This window comes from Alligator sinensis, unplaced genomic scaffold, assembly GCF_000455745.1.
Source record: "Alligator sinensis unplaced genomic scaffold, ASM45574v1 scaffold23_1, whole genome shotgun sequence".
NCBI classification, from domain to species: Eukaryota; Metazoa; Chordata; order Crocodylia; family Alligatoridae; genus Alligator; species Alligator sinensis.
In genome coordinates this window covers 406578-411941 of record NW_005841890.1, presented here as the reverse complement: position 1 = coordinate 411941, position 5364 = coordinate 406578, and the positions used below count along the sequence as shown (strand labels likewise).

At 45.0% G+C, this 5364-nt stretch overlaps 1 long non-coding RNA gene across 1 annotated transcript in view; it reads right to left on the bottom strand.

The window, feature by feature from the left end:
* Positions 1–3790, bottom strand: part of LOC102375192 — an 18790-nt gene extending 15000 nt beyond the window's left edge. The window contains exon 1 of the long non-coding RNA XR_323147.1: positions 3638–3790. This is a non-coding gene — a long non-coding RNA (uncharacterized LOC102375192). The remainder of the gene's footprint in view (positions 1–3637) is intronic.
* Between the last annotated feature and the right edge of the window lie 1574 nt (positions 3791–5364).

Genomic DNA, 5364 nt, shown 5'->3' with positions numbered 1-5364 from the left:
CCGGCTCACCGCCCCCAACACCTGGTTGTGGATGAACTGGCCAGAGGTGGGGATGGGGACAGATTCTGTGCTGGCTCAGGTCTATGACAACCCAAGGGAAGGGCACACTAGGTGCTCAGCTAGAGTAGCTGAGTGTGGGTTGACTTCCAGCCTGCCTCCCTATGAGGGCAGGCTAGCAGGAGACCACAACCATATCTGGGATGCTGGCAGACAGAATCCTAACTTGATTTGATAGGGGATCTGGTAGAGAAGTTCAGTGCACCAGACTGACATAATTTACATAATCTAATACCACATCAATCCAGGACTCTTACACTGGGTTCCACCATTTTTAGTTTGGTCTCTATATCCTGAACTTTGGTATGGTTACAAGTTTTGCTTAATTTCCAAGCACTTAGTCTGGATTATGTGCAAGGTCTATACCTAGCCTTTCATAGAGCAGACGCATCCTAGTGAGAGAGAAGCTAGGTAGATCCACACCCAATAGTCAATGGGGGAAGTGTTGAGAAGAATGGCATCCCCCCTTCCCCAGACAGGATTTTTTTGTCATGGAAGGTGCAGCTACTCCTCCAGTACTGTTTGATGCAGGAGTGAACAAGGCAGTAGGGGCTGCTCCTAGGGAGCTCTTGCCACACTGCAGCAGAGGCAATAGCCCTTTGGGACGATGAAGTTCTTGGGGTCAGCTGGCCCTGCTTGTAAGTTAAATGGAGCTAACCTGGTTACACAAGAAGCCTTACACATAGTGCTACCATATATGGCTTCTGACATTTTTACACAGTTAAGTGTAAATACAAGTTTTTGAACCTACACTGTCCTTTTGGTGAACTTTGTTCATGGAAAATTCCTCATGACCTTACAACATTAAATGTGCCATTAATACCCTGCCAGACAGATGCACAATATGCTTGGCAACTTCACTAGCTGGAACTATTAATAACATTAAGATTGAGCCTCTGTGGACCTGATCATGTATGGCTGCAATAAAATGAATAGGTGTTGGCAGAACATCTGTAACCTTTAGCAAGTTCTCACTTTTCAGAGACCCCTTTGTACCTACCTCACTTCTGACATTGATTTTTATAGCATGAAATATAAAAGCATAGGGTATGAGCTCTTGACTACTTTTGGGCAGAAGAGATGGTAATAGAGGTCATAAATCCAGAAGACTAAAAGGAGGTATACTCAAAAGCTATTCACTTTTTCAAGCAATCTTATTCCACAATCCCTACATTTTTTGAAGCATCAGCATACATTTGGAAATCTGCCAAACTGAAAATTCAAAGCTTACTTTACAAGGTTCTGATGTTGTAGGGTTGGAGTTTTGCTATCACCATGATGGTCCAGGTAATGAATGAAAGGTAAAGATTTTTTACTGATATCTTTTACTGACCAACTAGGTAGTTGGGAAAGCTGTTGGAGTTTTCAGGCATCAAGTAACCTTCCTCAGGACCCAAAGAAAGCCACTTAATGCCTGAAAGCTTATTCAACAGCTCTCCCAACTACACAGTTGTTCCAATCAAGATAGCTAAAAATCCTTTTCTCTCCTTCATGTGCTCATAAAGTACAGGGCAAGTTTCACACAGTAAGTGCCACCTTCCTCTTGAAGTAATGGAACAAGTCTTACCAAGTAATTTATAAGACTAACAGTAATTGGAATCAGCACGTGGATGTGCATGGAAACAGAGGGTGGAAGCTACAAAACACAGCTGCAGGTTGAGTATATCACAAGTCATTGGCGATGTGAAGGGGGTGCAGGTGCACCCCCTAAGATTGGCAGTGCATGCCCCTCAAAGAGCACCGCTGACGCTGCTGGCAGTGCCTGTGGGTGGTTGCCACTCACCACCCTACCCCCACCCCACATCGCCGCTGGCCACCGCTGATGCTACCAGCAGGATCTGTGGGTGGTCGCCAACCAATGGTCAGTGTTCGCCACCCCCCGCTGGCACCGCCACAGCTGCCTGCAGGAGCTCCTTGCTTGGCCAGCCCCCGCTCTGCCTGCAGAGCTTCCCACTTATTGCCACCACATCCCCACCACTGACACCTCCACTGCTGCCTGAGGGCAGTTGCCATGCCCCATCAGCCTCTGGGGGCATGCAGCATTCATGTCACACATTCATCTGGGTCAAGTCAAGTCAAAGTTCCTCTTAAAGCTAATGGCCCACTAGGTCTTATTCAACAGGCTCATTTACACCCGTTTCCTTTCTTCTTCATCTTATTTGATCACACAATATCTAAAATTGTCTGTCTAGTTCATTGGGCATGCACCCTACATACCAATACTTCATGGAGCAAAACAGCAACCAGAGTAAGAAGCCCTTCTTTGCTTCTGTTCATCCTTTAATGGAATTAGAAAAATAAATTCTTGGTAGGAAGGAGAGTGGACACATCCCCCTCAATTTTATCCTCTAATGCCCTCCATTAAAGGAGGCAGAAAAGAGAGAGGTGGGAGAGCACCAAAGGGAAAGTAATTCAATCACCCCTGTTCTTTTCTTCATCTCATCCTGCCATTTGATCTCACTGATGCAGGCCTCTCTGGAGGCACAATTCTTATCATCGGGTGCTGGTTCTGGTGAGGTTAAACTGAGCACTGCAGATGACTTAAGAGAAACTAAGGAGTGGAAAGGTGGAGCTTGGAAAGGCAAGCCTGAACATCCAGTCCTGAATTCACTGAGGTTAATTTATATATATTTTAAGAATAAAGGTCTGACCATAAAATGTTAAGGTATTAAAGCCACATCACTTGCATATTTTAAAATTGGACAGTAGAGACCACTGAAGAAGTGTGATGAAGTAAATGTATTTTTTTACAGCTGAAATGAGTTGTGGATGGACTAAGTGACCATATGGGTCTTTTCCCAGCTATAAGCTCTGCGAGTCACAGGTGTAATCCTTGGGCCAACCTTATTCCTGGTATAAATCGAGTTAAAACAATCACTAGTCCCAACCTTTTGATTTTAATAGGTGTTAGGGATAGATTCAATTCCCCCCACTGTCTTCACGATGTGTTTGCATTACAATTATTCCCCCAAGACCCCAGCAATGTTTAGGACTCTGCTGGACTAGTCACTATACAAATATGCAGCAAAACAAAGACCAGAATCCAACTCCATCTTTAGATAGCCAAGTAGCACTCATATACCTGATTTTAGCTACATAAATGGCATTTGGGGCACTTGCATGGGTTTCAGATCCTGCTCCCAAGAAAGATGAATCACTCCACATAAGGCGCCAAGATGGGGACAAGTAGGAACTAGGCAACATTTAGCTCAAAAAATATGTTTTAGATCTTTTATCCATAGAGAAGGTGGCCTGGCCTCACCAAGAAAAGGTCTGAATCTATACCTCCCTCTTACTAGTCAATGCCAGGGCATAATCTAAACATTGTCCAAAGCCATGCATTCCAGCTTCAGAGCAACCAAATGCAACACACCTCCCAAGATGCACCTGCACAGGGCGTAGGTACCTCCCATCATACACAGTGTGGGTCCCCCACTACACTGTTGGTGCTTCCTGCCAAGCCATTTCACAGGGGTGCATCCCTGTAGCAGGTTCAGGGGATTTGCTTAACTCAACTTAATTCCACACTGGAATCAACATAAACCAGTCCTCAAAACATAGTCCCTACAGGGCAACTCACAGTTCAGAGGTCTCTTCCCAGACCCCGATAAAGGTGCTGCCAGCTACGTGATACTCCCACAGCATTTCAGTGCAGTCTTCTTTCTCTCTGTGTGAGTTCCCTCTCATGATGCTGCTACCTCTAGCCTTACAGCCTAGGAGAATCCTTGGCTCAGTTCTGCCACCACTTGCCAAGCTCCCTGCTTGTCTCCCTAGAAGCCTTTAGCTTTCTGTGGCCAGATAATCATCCTCTGCAGCTGGTCCAGTCCTCCTAGGCTGCCTGCAATCACTCTTAATTGCTTGCAGTTGTCTGTTGTTCCTTGCAAGCCTGCAGATTTTTCCAACCTGGAACGTGCAGTCTGCTTCAAGCCTTTGCCTGCCAGCCTGCTACACTCCCACTGCATGGGAATCCCAGAGGGAGAAGCAAGAACCTGATGCTGGAGGAGGGACAGGAGCTCAGGGACTCCATTGGCAGCAGCCTCCCTGCAGGGAGTGATGCCTGGGTGGGATCCTGAGGGCGGCAGGTTAACCCCTTGCAGGCTGTTATTTGGATAGCCCTGGCCCAAAGCACCCTGCAGCTCTCTTTGTAAAGCTAGCCCACTGTACAAGAGACAAAGGCATGTAAGACTGGAAGGAGAGCCATGGTTTGGGCTCAATAACGTGGTCACTGCCCTGGAAGGGGGGCTACACTGGGTTCTGGCCCCTCTTATGGTGCTTCTGTCTACTGGATTTAGAGAGAGAGAGAGAGAGAGTAGTAGGAGCCCACTGGAGACATCCCATACCTAGGGTTTCCAGTCCATCCCAGGTGAGTTGTGCAGGGCCAGCAGGATCATTCAAAAAGCTATGTAAAAGGCCTGGAATGCCACTTACCTTGTTAATTTTAGCTGTATTAGTGGTACTTTCCTGCCTAAAGGGGAGCTGGGTTTGGGCCAAAACCTGTACTCTAAATAGCTTGCAACCTAATTAATGATTAGTCCCTAATTTTGAAAGTGGTTTATGCCTATGTTTGCTATGTATGGTTCTTTTAAATGTTGCTAGAACTCCTATGGAGTTGTAATAATAATAACAACAGTATTTAGCTGAATCTCCCTAATTATGAACTTGTACAAAGAGATGGCTTAAGCTCTACAAACTCAATTTTCTAACTGTACTAATAGGTGGACCCTGGGATTTAAAAACAACTTCATGTAGCTATTGAATCAGAAATTGTTTCAAAGTACAGAACAGGATTTAGCTGCAAAACTCCCTTGCATATAATGCCACACACACACACACACACACACACACACACACACTGAACATAACTCAAAGTTATCAGAGATGAAATTACACATTTTAGCTGGATTTATTGTCTGTTTTTCCCCTCTCCTGCTTTTTCTGTCTGTCTTCAGATGCATACCTGTGTCCTTTTTTCATGCTGTACTGACTTTAAAACCTGGAATAAAAAGAAATCCACTGTAAAACGCACTGAAAATTGCCACCATGGTCCCAAGGCTCACCCATCCATCTAGCACACTGTCAAAAGGCGGACACCATATGGAGCACATTTATTGCTCTTGGTGCTTCAGCCATAGAAATCCCACTGATATCTCCAAAGAATTGTTTATAAAATGAAAGTCCCTCTCTCCCACATCCCACAAAAAAAAGATTATTATTATTTGTTTTTATATAAAAGCTTTAGATTCAGAATTCTATAGCAACAGAGTGACCACAAAGAAACAACAAAAAAGACCAGGCATCCTGCCCTAA